Raw genomic sequence first — 18319 nt, forward strand, 5'->3', positions numbered from 1 at the left:
TGTCCTGTTAAGTGCCCCAGAGGAGCTAGTAGCAGAGAAAATAATTGATTATCGGAGGGGAGCATAATTGAAAACACAGTTAGCATTTTTCTTCCTCTGTATAACTATGGTGGATGTTGAGGTTCCAAACATCCAGAAGGGGAACTGAGACCAAAATGATTTACATTTATAATTACTTATTTTTCAAATTTAGAGTATATCCATTTGTTTTCTTTATAAAGTGTCATGTAAATTAAGGAATCTGTCTTAAAATCTGCCATGTGTAGTTAAGCCATTACCACTGCTCCAACTGTAATTAACACTTCCTGCTTCAAGAAACTCTAATTCTCTAGCCGGCAACTGTTTACTCTTACTTCTTTGTCAAACATGGAATCTCTAGCCACATGAAGAGAAGTGGAGATTAAAAATAATTAACAGATGTGTACTTAGCACCTGTTATGCCCAAGGTAAGAACTACGAAGGATAGAGAGCCAAGAGATAGAGCTGGCCATGGAGTCAGAAAGGGCTGGGTTCAATCTCAAACTGATATACATACATATATGTCTGTGTGTGTGTGTGTGTGTGTGTATACATATATACATACATATATATATATATCAACACACACACACACTGATTCACTGATTATGTGAACACCAACACCAGCACACCAGGTCAAATCAAGTCAACTAGAATTTATTTAAGTACCTACTATGGTCCAGGTACTATGGTCCAGCACTGAGAATACAGAGAAAGATTTTAAGTTCCTATTCTTAAAGAGGGCAGCTAGGTGGTACCATGGATAGAGTGCAGGGCCTGGAATCAGGAATATTCATCAGCCTGAGTTCAAATGTGGCCTCAGATACTTACTAGCTATGTGACCCTGGGCAAGTCACTTCACCCTATTTGCCTCAGTTTCCTCATCTGTAAAATGAGCTGGAGAAGGAAATGTCAAAATACTCTGATCACTTTGCCAAGAAAACCCCAAACAGGGTCATGAAGAGTCAGACAAGACTGAAAAACGACTGAACAAAACAAAACAAATACATAAAAACACCTTGAATTCTTAAAGAGCTCCCATTCATGAAAGCTAGATAGTCCAGTGGATAGAGTGCTGGGCCTGGCATCAGGAAGACTGAGTTCAAATCCAGCCTCAGATAGTTACTAGCCCCACAACTCTTGGCAAGTCACTTAATTCTTGTTTACCTTACTTTCTTCATCTATAAAATGGGGGTAATAATAATAGCATTTACCTGTTAGTGTTTTTAAGAGGACCAAATGAGATATCAATAGTGAACACCGTATAAATATCAGTTATCATTATTATGAATTATATTATGACAACATACAAACAGCTATTTACAAGCTAGATATATCTAGGACTCATCGGCGATAAATTCAGAGGGAATGCCCTGGTGATTCTTTGAGACATAGAAGAGTTTGCTAATCTGTATTGGTGAAATGAGTTTCCACACTGGGAATTCCCTCCACTTATGAAATGACAGGTCTGCTCTACAGAAATAACACAAATAAAGAGCTTGAGGCCCTATGCTGGATTCTTGGTATGCCAAGACAAAAAAACAGTCCCTCCTCTCAAGGAGCTTATATTCTTCTGAAGGGAAGGGGTGAGAAATAAACAGCTGTGTTTAGTTATACAAAATACATGCAAAGGAACAAAAAGTGGTTGCAAGAGGTGGAGAGAACATTCACAAATGGGGAGCTCCAAGGAGGCCTAGTGTAGGGGATCCCCCAAGAAACGTGCATTGAAAGAACTTAGGGATTCTTGGAGGCAGAGGAATATACTCCAAATATAGGGAACCACTGGTACCATGCCTCAGGGGGTCACAGGAGTTAAAACAAAGGTTCAAGGCCTATTTTTGGTGCTGGGTGAACCATTAATCAATCCCTCACTTTCTCTGTTCCTTTATCTGCCTTGAAAAGAGTGGTGACAAGCATTTTTGTCTATTCAGAATTTTGAGCTCCCTCAATCAACCAAGAATATTATTTCAATTCTTGTTCTCTCTTTCCATTCTTAATAATGTTGGCCTTTACAAAGCCTCATTTTCTAGCTATCTATGAACATAAAACTTATTTTTTTTCTCCATGGTTTGTCCAACTCTCTTCAGTTCATAAAAAAAAATATCAGTTCCATCCTGTAGCAATCCATGTGCAGAATGAACCCTGAGCTTCACATACCTGTATTTTCTAGCTGTTTTTGTGAGATTATTCTGTGTCTTAGAAAGACAAGCCCAAGTCTTGCTTTGGGTAGAAGGGAGACTATCAAGGATTTCATCTTGATTGATGATTGTGTGTGAACCTATCATACTGATTCATACCTGGTCTGGGAGGCGTGGAGATCTGGGTGGGGAAATGGCTTTAGTGTTTCCCAAGCTGGTGGGGATTGAAAATTATAGTGTGATTAATCCAAGCTGGTAAACACGGTAGGCAACAGGATCATTTTATAATGGGATAAACTGAGGCACAGAGAATCTAAATGGCTTACCTAAAGTTACATAGTAAATACACATTTATTGTTTTTAAATAGGTGAGATCCAGGTTCAACCCTTGATAGTTCTGAAACAGGTAGGTGACAAGGTGTCCACTGATGTAGATAAGAGCTAAAACTACTGCTTTCAGTGGGGCCATGGGTCCTTGCCTGTCTTTAAATTCAGCCACAGTCTAACCTTCCAATTTCTTCTGATGGTCCTTTAGAAGCTTCATGCCACTCACTTTCCCCTAGGCAAAAGCATGCAGCAGATGATAGACATGCAACCTTTGCATGCTGTTGCTCGATGCTGAAAGACCTAGAGACCAAAATAGTTGGTGACCTTAGACTGACAAAATGGACTCTATCTTTAGACTTGATCTGGGAGCAAGGAGGCAGAGGAAGAGCTCACAGTGATTCTTCTTAGCTCTGAGTACTTTTAATAACTTCTACAATAAATCTTATTATTTTGGTTATTTGTTTCTGTCTCATTTCCCCTAGCAGACTTCTAAGTGTCCTGAAGGCAGAGAGCATGTCTTATTCATCTTAGGCTCTCCCACACAGCTTCTCCTAGTTCTTACTGAAGTCCTCCTTTCTGGGAAGCAGAAATTTGTGCCTCCAAATTTTGGGAAGGAGATCTGTGCCTTCAAATTCTTTAGCAATCTCACTATCTTTTCAATGTACCCATATCCTTTCTTCCTCCATGGGCTCCCTTTTCTTTTCTTTCCTTCTCCTGAGACCATTTTCCTTGTCCCATTAAAGCCCCCCAAAACAAATATGTAATGACTGGTGGTTCTCAGTCATTTGTTTAAGGTCACTAAATTTATAAAGGCTGCCATAACATCATTACCACTATCACCATCACTACCTGTTATGGGACATTTTTGCTGTTCTCTTTTGGAATGCTAAGGCCATCAAGTGCCTTTAATGAGTCTTGCCTTTGTTTGAATGGGGGCAGGTAAAGTAGGACCCTTTTGTCTTTTGTTTTGGAGTACTTCACAGCACTGAGGTAATCAAGTGCCCCAGGGCCCTGAGACTTGTATATAAGATCTGAAGTTGGTGTTTGTTTTGGGGGCACATTCATTGAAAGAGTGTTGGTGACAAGACTCTGGGTAGCCATTGAAAGCCCCCCTGGCTTTGAAAAACCCAAATGTTGGTGCTTCTCTGCTAACTATGTATTGTGACAGAAATCTGTCTATTGATTTTTTTATATCGTCTCTGTAATTTCTGTTTGAGGGTGCTGGCTTTTCTCCCTGAACTAAGTGAATGGTATATGTTTAATTAAAGTAAGATTGTTAACCTCTTAAAGTTGCTTTCCTTAGAAAAGCAGATCAAAGAACTTGTGCTGGGAGCCCTTCTGTGTGCTGGTGTTGTTGGTCTTATTGGGTCTTTCACCTCCACAGCAGCTCCACAGTAACATTGTTGTTACACTACCACCACCCACCACCACCCACCACCACCATCACCACCACCATCATCATTGCTGGCTTATATATAGCTCTTTCATGATAACAAAGCACTCTATATCCATTATAACATTTGATCCTCACAACAACCTGGTAAGGTTGATGCCACAAGCGTTATCATCCCCATATTCCAGATGCGACTCTGAGATCTTACGGGATTCGCCCGTTGTCACACAGTGTCAAATGTTGGATTTGAAACAGGATCTCTGTTTATTCCAACCTCCCAAACTCTTTTAACTACACCAAACTGCCTCTCTCATAAAGGAAAGAGTATTATATTTGTGGATATAGAAAATATGGCTTCCAGTCTTGGTTCTGTCCATTAATAATTGCAGAAATCCCACAGACACTTTCAGCTTCAGTTTCCTCATGTGTAAAATGGAGATAAGCACACTTATCTTCTTTACAGGGTTTTTATGAGCTTCAAATAATGATTATTCAATTCAATTAAGTTGGACAGGGATTAATTAAGCGCCTACCTACTATGTGTCAGGTATTATGCTGAGTGCTAAGGAAACAGACAAAACAAAACAGCTTCTCCTTTCAATAAGCTTACTTTCTACTTGCAGGGTAAAATGCTTTAATCCTATATAAATATATGGTGGTATTATTAATGTGAAGTCATTCAGATTTTATTTTTCTTACTTAAGGTTCCACCTAATGCGTATTTAAATTTGCTATAAAAAGAAAAAAATCAGGAAAATTATAATATCTGCTTTCTAATTTGGGAGCCCAAATTGTGTGGAATCTCTCATCAGCTCCCTTTGTGTTATCTACTTAAGAGTTCCTTATTAGCCTCCTAAAGCCTCTGTATTCCTAGCCAGCCTGTTTCCCCACTCACTAATTGTGGACTCATTTACTACTAATGTTGATCTTGTTGTTCAGTCATTTTCAGTTGTGTCCAACCCCATTTGGGGTTTTCTTAGCAAAGATACTGCAGTGGTTTGCCATGTTCTTCTCCAGCACATTTTACAGAGGAGGAAACTGAGACAAACAGGGTTTGGTGACTTGTCCGGAGTCACACAGTTGGTAAATGTCTGAGGCCAGATTTGAACTCCAAAAGATGAGTCTTCCTGACTCTAGGCTTGACGCTCAGTCCACGATGGCACCACCTAGCTGTCCCCTATCACTAATGACTCCTATAAACTACTACATTTAGACATTTCATGGCTGAGACTAAAAAGGAACTTTAAAGATCATATATTATAATTTTTAATTTTTCAGAGAAGGAAACTGATACTCAGGAAAGAGAAGTAATTGCCCTTGTCCAAAGTTAAATGAGCAAGCTAGTTCAGGGCTGAAAGTCTCATTTATGGTGGACAAGTACCCCAAAGATCATATAGCCCAGACTCCTCATCTTACAGAGACAAGTGAGGTCTAAGAGAACAAGTGACTCGTCTCACAGTTGAGTGGGCAGAACCAGATTTAGAACCTAGGCCTTCTGATTTCCCCCTGTTATTCTCCATTATGTGATCCCACCTTTCTTCTACTTCCAACTTCTTCTGCCTAAAGCAAATTGTCTCCTTCTAAAGCCTCCATATTAAAAAATCATGAACTAGATATCATTATAGAAAAAAATCATTTAACATCTCTAAGCCCCAATTTCTTAATCCATAGAGTGGAAAACAATAATAATAATAATAATGATAAACTAACATTTGTATAGTGCTTTAAGGTTTGTGTTTTACATGTCTTATTTGGTCCATACAACTCTGTGATATAGATGCTATTCCCAATTTATAGATAAGAAAGCTTAAGTGTATCAAGGTTCAGTAGCTTGTCTAGGTTCACACAGCTAAAGTGATTGAGACAGAGTTAGAACTCATGTTTTCCTGATTCTAAGTTTCACACTCTGTGCCTCTAAGCTTAGCTGCCTTAGTTTTCCTCCAAACTGAGCTGCCTCCAAACAGCGATTACAGTAGCAACAACAATAAGTATTTTCATCCAATAAAAACACGTATACTTCTTATCATTCTAAAGATTTAAGGAGTGCATTTGACAAATGGTTCATGCAGTCCTTGTTAATGTGTGTGTGTGTGTGTGTGTGTGTGTGAGACAGAGAGATAGAGAGAGAGAGAGAGAGAGAGAGAGAGAGAGAGAGAGAGGGAGAGAGAGAGAGAGAGAGAGAGATGAGGGCTAGATGATAGTACAGTTAGGTGGATTAGGAGCTAATCATATGGCTGAACTAAGCCCAAGAGTAATATAACATAATTTATGGTTTGGGTTTAACTCAAGAGGTTGCTAGTGAAGTGTGCTCCTGGGATCTGTCATTGTCTCTTTGCTATTTATCATTTTTATTAATGAAGTAAATGAATTGTTAGAGAGAATAATGATCAAATTTGAGAAAAGCAAAGCTTGAAGGTATAGATAACACACTGAATGACAAAGTCAGGATCTAGCTTTTATTGACCAAATCCAATCAGATGAAATTTGATAGAGAAAAGTGCCAGGTAAGTTATTTCAAATGTGATAATATATATTAAATGCTTTGCAAGCCTTAAAGCACTTTTCAAATGGTAATTATTATTATTAAATTGCTACAGTTGAGTTCAAAATGCATTCCGCAAGTGCAAGATGGAGTAGATTTGACCAGACAGTATTAACACTTCATCTGAAAAAAAGGTTTCAGGATTCTCTTGGACTTCAAACTCAACATATATCGATAGGATAACATGGTAGACAGAAGAAGAACAATGATAGCAATATCAGGTGGATTAATGCAGTCATGGCATCTAAAATATGAGAGGTCCCCCTCTTGCTCTATTCAGCCCAGGTCAGGTAGCATCTTTAGCAATGAATTCAATTCATTTATCAGTATTTGTAATGACAAAATCATGAATCCTAGCAGAGTTGACATTGACATGAGATGGTGAAGATGCATTTAGTTTTCTATTTCCATTGGTGGAGGAAGAACTCACATGACTGAAAATACTGAAATGTTGAATTTTATCATCATCATCATCATCAAATCAACATCATTAAGATCAATTAAGCAAAAAAGCATTTAATATCAATTAGGTGTCCAAAACTTGCCACTTGAAACCATACTTAGCAGTGCAGATACAAAGGCAAAAGGAAAAGAGTTAGCTCTGGAGGAACTTTCAGTCTGGTTGGGGGTGGTATGTGTGCAACATGTACATATATAGGTAACTAAAAAATGCACATGGAGAAGATACAAGGTGTTTGGTGGAACATGGAGGGCCCTAGTAGCTAGGGTGATCAGAAAGTCAACATGTGAAATGTGAAACTTTAATGGATTCTGAACAAATTCTATGAGGTAGGGGGAGGAGGAATTAGTTTCCAGGAGTGGAATATACTTGCAGAAGGAAAAGGCACAGCAAAGGGAGATGGATTGTCACTTGTGATGAAGAGTAAGGCCAGTTTGGCTAAACTATGTGAGTAGGATCGTAGTGTTTAATGAGGCTGGACATATAGGTTGGGACCAGGTTGCAAAGGACTTCAAATGTCAGACAGAGGCACGCGCGCGCGCGCGTGTGTGTGTGTGTGTGTGTGTGTGTTGTTCTTACAAAGAACAGGGAGCAACTGGAGTTTATTGAATAGGTGAATGACATGATCAAAGGTGTACTTTAGGAAAATCAATTTTGCAGTTGAATGGAGGCTGGAAAACCATATAGGAGGCTGTCTTAATAGTCTCAGTAAGAGATGATGGGGGTCTAAACTAAGTGGAGAGAGGGGGAATATGTGAGCAATGGAAAAATGGAAAGCAGGATGAGTGAAGGGCTGAAGAAAATGCCAAGGATGTAAATGTGGGAGAACAGAAAGGTGGTGGTGCTATCAACAGACATTGTTATTCAGTCATTTTCTGTCATGTTGACCCTTTGTGATCCCATTTGGGGTTTTCTTGGCAAAGATATTGGAGTGGTTTGCCATTTCCTACTCCAGCTCATTTTTACAGATGAGGAAACTGAGGCAAACAGGGTTTGTTGATTTGCCCAGGTTCACACAGCTAGGAAGTGTCTGGGGCCAGATTTGAACTCAATAAAATGAGTCGGCCTCTATCCATTTCACCACCTAGCTATACTCTATAAACAGAAATAGTGAATGTTATTATCTATGAGGATATATTTTAATGCTATGTAATCTAGCATATTGCTGTCTCAGATTTCTGGATGGTGGCTGGCTCTGCTTTGGTCTGTTATGTTCATATCCAGTGTGTATTTCATACACATTGGGGGAAGGAAATGATGACTGAAATAAGAAAAGGAACATTGATATGTGAGGAATGAGGCGTGTAATATATGGGGTATGAGGTATACTGATGTGTGCAATATGAGGTATGCAGTAACAACTGATCATGAGACAGAAGAATCCACCCTTACTATTTATTTAATTGGAGAAAAAGAAGACTTCATGGAGAAGGCAATATTTGTGAAGATCCTTTCAGGGAAAATTGGTGGATTTGACCAAATAGGGCATTTCAGGTGGAGAAAGCAGCCAGTGAAAAGGTCTGATCGGCAGGCAAGCTAACCAGGGACCATTAAAAGAGATGACTTGGACAGTCCATTAAAAGAAATAATAGCCTGTTTCTCCATGAAAGCTTTTAAAAGGGAATTGTGCACTCTTACATCTACATAAACAGTCACATCTGAAGAATTAAAGGTCAGCTTTAAACTAGAATAATAGGATGTGGGTTAAAAGGGACTAGCTGTGCAGAAGGCTGATTGAATCCAGACCAGACCACATGATTAACCAGCACCCTGTGGAAACCCTGAGGACCATGAGAACAAGAAACAGAAAATGTCACTGCTCCTATAAGTTTTCTTTTCCTCTGACACTCCTAGCCCAGCTTTTAGAAATGCTGTTTTCAGCATTTTTATATTTCTCAGTGAACAATTATTAGTGCTCCAAGTTCAACACTTACAACCAGATGAAGAAAGACCATACTGCAGAGTATGAGCTAGTGTTCAGTTGTCCATAGATTACATAAAAGATGAGAAGGTATGGTTCTGTGTACAGTTTTTCTTGACACTGATCCTCAGCTCTTTTTTATGGATTCCTTCCTTCTAACCACTAGATGAATCACAGGATGAGATCTAACTACTCACTGAGAGTACAAAATATAGACCATAACTTTCTGACCAAGATAATGGGAACAACTCAGAAGATACAAGTCCTTTTATGTGCTCTGTCTGTTTCTCTTTCTGTCTGTCTGTCTGCCTCTCTCTCTCTTTGTTTCTCTCTCTTTCTCTTTCTCTGTCCATATACATAGATACAAATATAGTATTTCTGAGTATAGTTATTTTTAAATGTAAAAATATATTTTAATATATGTAATATAATATCTATATTGTGTTATATATTCCATATGACATTAAAGCAGTGCTAAGCACTGAATATACAAAGATAAAAGTGAAGACGTTAGAACTCTTGACTAGTTTATGGTACAGTTGGGGGAGACAACATGTACATATATAGATAAGTAAAATATACATGAAGTAGATAAAAGGTATTTGGTAGAGTAGGGAAGGTACTAGCAGCTAAGGTGATCAGGAAAGTCTTCTTGTAGAAGGTGGACTTTGAATAGAATCTTAAAGGAAACTACCAATTCTAAGAAGTAGGGGGAGGAGGCAGTATATCCCATCATCTATACTATGTAATATGTGTGTGTGTGTGTGTGAGTGTATGTGTTACATGATATCTTATATGTGTATATATGTATTTAAAATTACTAAACATAGCAGAAATCAGTAATACAAATACATCTATTATATTTACAAGACATCATAACATGGTGGATAGAGAGCTGGTCCCACTCATGAACACCTGGGTTTAAGCCCTACCTCTCATACATAATGAGTGTCTGACTTTGGGCAAGTCCCTTATTCTATCAGTGTCCCTCTCAGGGCAAATCCCCAAGACTCCAAGTTGCAGAGTAGATGCTGTTCTAAATTGATAGGGGATTCTCTTCCCTGGGAGTGCCCTACACTAATGGCGTCACCGATCTGGTGAAAAAAGAAATTAAAAAAAATTCTACTTACCTTAGGCCTTACATTTACTTGATTTTTCAAAAATAGATAGACAACTTTGAAACTATGTCATGTGAGAATTGTCTGAAGGAATGAAGGATGATTATTCTGAAAAAGAGACTTAAGGGGGTATATGATCACCAATTTCAAATATTTAAAGTTTAGTCATGGAAGAAAGATTAGCCTTTTTCTGCTTGACTTCAGGGGTCAGAATAAAGACTAATGGGTAGAAATTGCAGGGTCAGGGGGTGGGGCTGATTTTGGATTCCATAGGGAAGACAGTATAAACTGTCTTTCTTAACATAAGTAAAAATCTTCTCAGTGGAGCTGTCCAAAAGTAACATGTGCTTCCTCTTTGTATAGTGAGTTCTCTCATTTGTGGTACTCAAGGGGAAAATGAGCATGTAGTTTGAGGGGATGTCTAGAGGGGATTCGTGTTTCAGGTAGAAGATGTGCTACATGACTTATGAGATATCGCCCAACTTGAAGGGGAAGTTCTATGATTTTATGGTTAACAAGTACTTACACAGCTCATATCATTTGCCTAATATTATGTTAGACACAGTAAGGGACTCTAATCTCATTAAAGGAACAAGATAACACATAAAAGAAAAAAGAGACCTGATGCATGATAGTTACCAAGATAATACAATGGAAAAAAAAGGCAGAACAAGGCAATAAAGAAGAGACATTTTGTCTAGGAGTTCAGAGAAGAGAGGCATCATATCAGTGGAATTTTCAGAGTTACTTTTACATAGTATCACATTATGAAAGCTTGATTGGATCTGTGAAATATCACAATGTATCTTGAGTAGGATTGGATGCTAACAAAAGAGGACATTCACTGGTAATCTTGGGTGGGGGGATCTCAACAGTTTGCAGGCTAAGAGCAGAAGTGAGAAGTATCTTGCTGAGTGAAAAGTGTCCTTCAATGGCTAGCCTTATGGGAATGAATTTAGCCTGCTCTCTGGAGTGAGACTACCTTGACATTGATTAGAGAATAATCTATTAAATGTTATACTAAGTTGTTGAATGAATTGATGCATTCAAAAGCATTTATCAAGCACATACAATACACCAGATACTGTGATAAGCACCAAGGAAACAAATTACAAAAGCAAGACAGCCCCTTCCTTCAAAGAGCTTATATCATAATAAGGGGAAATAACATACTTGGAAGGGTTCAATGGCAGTAAAAATGTCAAGGTCTAGCAGTCCTTAGGGTATTGTGAGAGGGTCGATTGCAAGGATCTGGGACAAACCGAATGTCTGCTAAAAGCCTGCTCTAATGCTTCATCATGTCACTGGAGGTGACACTTGGCTCTCAAAGGCTGTGCCAGTGGAGCATAGATGTGATCTAATTTGAGTAGAGTCCAGTGGGACTATCAGTTCCTGAATTTCTGGTCACTATATTTCTATCAACACAGTCTAAAGTCAAATTAGCTTTTGTGACTGCCAAGGCACCAAGTCAATTTCAGCTTATGGAGTAGAAATAAATAGGATTACAGAAGCCCAGGAAATTCCATTTATCTTTCTCTCATGAAACAAAAATGGAAGTTGGATGAGAGAGAAGAGGAAATGAGAATACCATCTTCTGTAAACAATTGGAATGGCTACTGAATTGTCTCCATTCATTCAAGAACTTATGATAACACGCTCATATTCCCCCACAGAGCACCAGAAAATGTCCAAATGTTTTCTTCTCACTGTCTAATCCAAATCATGGTCCAATATGACATTGGGCTGGAACAAAGAGTTGGAATAACCACTTCATGTAACCTTTCTAGTGTGTGCATGTTAGTCAGAGCATGTTCCTAGATAGCATTACAAGGTCATGCTCTTCTCCAAGACTAGAAGAGGGAGAGATGTTGGAGTCTGGTATAAATTTCATTCCTGAGGAGACAATAAAGGAGGGGAGGAAGAAAAGATTATTCTTCCTTCTAACACTTGCAATATGAACTTTCTCCAGAGCAGAGAAGATAGCAACAGGAAATAATTTATAAATTGAACCCTTCATTTTAATTTCTATTCCTAGACAGCTCTTGCCTCTCCTCAAAGTGTGATCTTGTGAAATGATTTGCCCCCACTATCAAATGAACTTGAATTTAAAAAAAAAATTTTAGATTGACATCATGACTAGACTTGTGTTCTCAGGAGTAGAGGGAACTCCCAGGTGAGAAAACTGCCTTTACTAAAGCAGATTGCCACCTTCTTTGCCGGTTATAAACTGAGTACTAAGAGTGTACTGAGAAGTGAATTAATTTGCCCAGGGCCACACAGCCAATCAATGTCAGAAGCAGAATTTGAATTCAGCTCTTCCAAACTTTGAGGCCACACCATATTGCCTTTCTCTGTATTATTCAATATATTTTTATCCATAACCCCATGTTGCTTCTCTTTGTCTGATTAAATGTCAATAAATGCAAAGCTGAATGAGATAAATAACATTTCAGGACAACAAAATTAACATCCAAAAAAAAAATTTCAACAGGCCAGCACGATGTGATCATTTGAATAAGATCAAATGTAATTGAGATAAATGTCAAGGCCCAATTTAGGTTAAAAACATGAACTCCGTACAAGAAGGGAGAGATACAGGTCATTAGGATTTTAAATGAAAAATATTCTTGACGCTTTGATGGGTCACAAGCTTGATATGAGTCAGCAGTATGGTAAGTCAGCCAAAATAGTTAATGGGATCTTAAAGTGAGTTAGTAAAAGCCTAGTGTCTGCAGTGAGGGATATGAAAGAACTGCTTTACCCTTTTCAAGTCAGATCACATTGAAACATTGGCTTCAGTTCTGAGTGCCACCTTTTAGGAAGGATATTGACAATTTGGAGAGTACTTAGAGGAGGGTGACCATGAAGGATAATGGAGCTAAAAAGTATGTTCTCCAAGAACTAGTTGAAGGAACTTGAGATGTGAAAGTAACAAAGATAAGACTTAAAAGGAACATGGTAGTCTTCAATAATTGGAAGGCCGTCATGTGGAAAATGAAATAGATTTGTTCTGCTGGGTCTCTGAGGACTTCACTAGGGAGCAGTGGTTGCAAGTTGCCTAGAGGCAGATTTCTAATCCTTGTAAGTATAAACTTCTGGATAATTAGAGCTGCTGAAAAGTAGAATGAATGACCTGGCAGAAGTCAACAAGCAAGAAGCATTTTATTAAGTGTATACCGTGTGCCAGGTACTGTGCTAAATGCTGGAAGATCATAGGTTCCCAGTCACTGAGGTCTTCCTGAAGATGCTTAAAGATAACTTGTTAGGAATGTTGGAGGGTGGATTTCTGTTCTAGTATAGACTGTCCTAGAGGACTTCTGAGGTCTAGTCCAACTTTGAGATTCTATGATTGTGATTCAGTTACATGAACTATTATATTTGTGGCCCTGACCACTGTCATAGGTTCAGAGGGTTAACAAGAGCAAAATTAGCAGAGATGGCACTTGAATATAAGGATGACTGGTAAACCCCAAAACTCTGGGAATGCAGATCCAGTAGGATGGATAGTATTCTTCTGGTATCCTTTTTATTTTTTTCTACTGATAACTCTATGTCTAAGCCCTCAACTTCAGCTTTTCCTTGTCTCAGATTCTGTATTTCTTTTGTCCAAAAGCCCTCAATCTTGCTCATTTCCTCCAGGACTAGTCTGGTTAGTTTGGCATATCCTCTATAGCTATTATCTCCCTGCTCCCCAACCCCCCACACCACACACACACACACACACACACACACACACACACACACACACGCACACGCACGTGCACACACTAACTCAAATTATTGGTGCCTTAGAAGCTGCCTCAAAGCTGCTACTTCAAGCTCTTCCATGCAAATGCCCTTTCTTTCCCCCCTTCATGTATCCATCCCAATCTATAATTAACATTGATGGAAAAATGAAAATATAAAACAGAACCAGAAATGCAAGTAGAATAAATACAAATGTTCTTCCTGAAATGGCTTTAAGCAGAAATCATTGTTCGCCAGTATTACAGTACTTCACTAGAGAAATAATTGATATTCACAATGTTGACCCCTAGGCAAGGCAAAGATACTAAAGCCCTCTTTGAGTTACCAAAGGAAAATGAAATTGTAAGTAACTGAGAGAGGGAACTCAAAGCCTGAGGGTCCCATATTTAACTCAAGGAGGAGGGCAAATTCTTACCAACCTGGAAAGAGTAAGTCTGTAAACATTTATTAAGCACCTCTATTGTGCTGGGCCCTGTGCTATCACTGGGGATAGATGGAAAAAGAGGCAAAAAGTCTCTCCCCTCAAAAAGCTCAAAATATAAGTTGGGGGGGTCAATAAGTTAAGAAATATGCACTTGATGAGTCATCTTTCCATCATGTCCAGCTCTTGGTGACCCCTTTTGAGGTTTTCCTGGCAAAGATACTAGAGTGATTTGCCATTTCCTTTTCCAGCTCATTTTACAGATGAGAAAACTGAGACAAACAGCATTAAGGGACTTGCCCAGTATCACACAGCTAGTAAGTGTCTGTGGCCAAATTTGAACTCAAATCTTCTTCACTTCATGCCCAGCACTCTATCCACTACACTGCCTAGCTGCCAAATAAATATGTACAAACAAGTAATATATGGAATAAATAGGAAATTAGAGAGGGAAAGCATAAGAATTCAGAGGATTTTTGGAAGTCTTCTTGCAGAAGGTGGTATTTTAGTCAGGAAATGAAGAAAGCCAGGAGGCAGAAATGAGGAAAGAGAGCATTCTAGGTATAGGGGACAGCCACATAAAGGGCCTAGAGTTGAGAGATGGGATATAACGTTAGTGGAACAGGCAGAAGGCCAATGTTACTGGATAGAAGAATACATGGTAGGAGGTAAGGTGTAGAGAAGAAGGGGCACTGTTAGTATGAGCAATTCCCCCAAAGCAACAGAAGCATCAGAAACTATAACTTCAAAGCACCTACAAAAAGGATGAAATTGAGGGAAAGTTAATGTAGTGAATGCAGAAAAGGGTAACACTACTGGAAATGCAGCAGTGTAGGAAGTAAGGTGGGTACTTTACATGGGTAAATACATACTGAAAAACAGAGCATCAGTACAACAGCAATTAGTCAACCAGACAGCCACTGAAGGTGATCATAATAGCTAATAGCTGTCACAGACATAGTGCTTTAAGGTTTGTAAAGCACTATACATGTTCACCTCATTTGGTCCTCAACAATACTGTGAGGTAGGTGGTATTGTTATACCTCATTTTATAGATAAGAAAACTGAGCCAGAGGGGGGTTAAGTGACCTGCCTAGGGTCACAAAGCTAGTCTGAGGCTAGATTTGCAGTCAGATCTTACTGATTCCAACTCTTGAGTAGCTCTTCTTAATTATCTTCCAGGCAGTGCCGTTTAAACCCACCGTTAGAGCAGGGCCTGTTGCTGGTGATCATTGTATCAATGCACATGATTCTGGGAAAGTCAGGTTGATTATATTACACCATGGCAGTGGATTTTGTGGCTGAGTAATTGAGGCTAGGGTCGCCAATCTAGGGAGATCTTAAGATTCTGTCTTTCTCTGTCCTAATTGAAAAATCAAATTATTCTCTCCCTGGGGTGTCCTTCCATAGAATTCAGAACCAGGAAAGTTTGTCCTGTACGTTTCTGTTTAGAGGAAACAGGGAACCTAAAGTGGAGCTTTTCAGTTGTGAAATAAACTGTACAGTGTCCCTTCCCCATCATGGTTTCAATACATCATAGGTCAGCATAAGAAAAAGTTGAAAAACTCAGAAATGCATAAATATATATATATATATTGTACAGTATCAACATATTTTAACTTTTAATGCCATAAATACCCCATTCAAAAAAAAAAGAAAAAAAATTCAGACTTTTTCTCTGGTATGAAGGAAGGACCAAAAAATTTTACTCATATTTTCCAGATGGTGGAGGCACCACATCCCTAACCTGGAGGTGTGGAAGGGATGACTATAGAATAACTAGGTTACTTTAGCTCATCAAGTGTCTATTACATACAAGATACGGTACTATTGAAAAGAAAGAAAGTCCTTGCCCTCAAGAAGCTTACACTCTAATAGTGAAGACAACAAACAAAATGAATTCAAAAAGGGAGAGGGGAGAAGGCAGTCCATCCCAATGGAGAAGTCCCAAAGTAGTGCAGCTGGTGGGAAGTGGAGAGCATTATTTAAAATTTTGGTATCCTTTATTTAATTATGTTCCAGTTATTTGAAAATAGGATAATCCCTTCCATCTTGGTACCTCTATTAGAAAAGGAACTGGATCATTTAGAATACCTAATTCTCAAACCATATTAGATAATAAAAAGTATATATACACACACATACATATATACATATATGTGTATATCTATACATACATATACTGTTATCTATTTTATATTATGCTCTTATATATATGTGTATCTATATATCTAGGTATATGGAGGGAGAGATTCTTTCCCCCTCTGCCTTGTAGACACAGTACCAATTACACAGTTAGACAATTTTTAGAGAGGAAGTGAATACCCTCAGAGAAAGTCATGCCAACATCATGCTGAGGTCAGGAATATCTAGTTCTGTGTTGTTTGTTCTGGAGGGGATTCTTAAATTTGAGCTAATTTACAACAGAGAGCAACAGAGAATTTCATATTTGGGAAGGATTCTGAGGTTTAGGAGAGAAGGTCAGTGAGAAAAACTCCTTTTAATTACCTTTTAATGTTATCCTGTCTCTAGCCTATGTTCTCTGTACCTCTTGGTTGAAACTCTTCTTCTATGTCTTATGCATATATGCCTAGTTATTACCGTTTAACTCTTTGGGTATATCAGCTTTACATCCCAAGCTGGATTACAAATTTCTGGAGGGCTGGGATCCTGCATCATTCTTCTTTGTGTCCTGCCTTTTTGCCCTCACAATAGCATCTAAATATAGTAGGTGTTCAAAAAATTGTTTATTGTTTGATAACTTTTATTTACATCAGGACATCTGTAGATAATGAGTAGAGCTTAACCTAACATTTTTTTGTCAGCAGCAATGAGGCATAGTGAATTGAAGGCTTGCCCTGGGGTCAGAAAGGCTTAGGTTTGAGCCCTATGACACACACTAGCTGTGTGACCCTGGCCAAAACATTTACCCTCTTGGTGCCCAAGGTAACCCTCTAAAGTTATGGCTACAGATGGAGCAGCTAGGTGGCACAGTGGATAGAAAATAAAAGTTGGAATCAGGGAGACATGAGTTTAAAACCTGCCTCAGATTTACTAGCTGTGATGCTGGGAAAGTCTCTTAATTGCTGTTTGCCTCAGTTTCTTCATCTGTAAAAATGGAGATGATAATATATGCCACAAGGTTGTTGTGAACAAGTGAGTTAATATATGTTAAATGCTTTGTAAATGCTAGCATTATGTAAATATTAGCTATTATATTTATTTTTGTTAGGTGCCCTTTTCCTCCACTTATGAATTTGATTTATTTCAGGACTAACAGTTATTATAATCCATAGTCTATTATTATCATTATCTGTGGATTTTGCAGCCACATTGAGAGTTCTGAACACTGGTAAAATCACAGATCTGGACTAAAAAGTATTGCATGTGGGTGTGTGTCTCTGTGTATGTTAGAGAAAGAGAGAAGAGAAAGAGTTCTAGAGGAAAGAAAATCAAGAAGAAGAGGGAGAAAGGAGAATGATCTTTAGATACCTTCCCCCCCTCTGTATGCATAGTTGAACAGTAGCTTTATTAATATTTAGCAAAATGAATTATATAAATTACAAATAAGTTGATTAGGTCTCTTTTTAGTCTTGAGTTCATTCAGGGTCCCATTCACACACAGTGCTGGGAAAACCTTTATTTACGTCGCCAAATAAAGGGTAAATATCATCCAGAACTTAAATATTTTTATTTAGATATCTTTTTGACCAGTGTTTGATGAAACCCAACATGTCAAAATTATGGTTTTAAGGGCCATCATTCCAACAAACTACTTTCTTCTTCTTCTTCTTCCTTTCTGACTCACCAAGCTCCCTAGGCCAGGCTTTTGTCAGGCATCATTAAAATGTTGTTCCTCATTTGTGGACACTGGGTACACGATTCACTGTCTGGGTGACTCAAGTCCTGTTGCAATTTCTATACTTAGCATTTCGAGCTTTTCATCTTTGGAAAACTCTCTGTTGTGTTATTTTAAAGTTAGCAGCCTGGGATAGACCAGCCACTAGCAGCATGATTTACTGGTTCAACCTTTAAATTTGAAATATCAAGATGCCTTGGAGCCAGAGGTTCAGACTCTAGGGGTCAAGTATGTCTGCTCTTCTTTATGGTATAGGTAACCTAAGAATAAATTGCCCCAGGGAAAGAGAGTGTGTTTCTAATGAGACCTTTATAAAGTGTTTTCAGGTGGTTTTCATTGGGGGGAGGAGTGAAGATCTTTATCACTCAGGAAGTG

Source organism: Trichosurus vulpecula, chromosome 2 (assembly GCF_011100635.1).
Source record: "Trichosurus vulpecula isolate mTriVul1 chromosome 2, mTriVul1.pri, whole genome shotgun sequence".
Taxonomy (NCBI): domain Eukaryota; kingdom Metazoa; phylum Chordata; class Mammalia; order Diprotodontia; family Phalangeridae; genus Trichosurus; species Trichosurus vulpecula.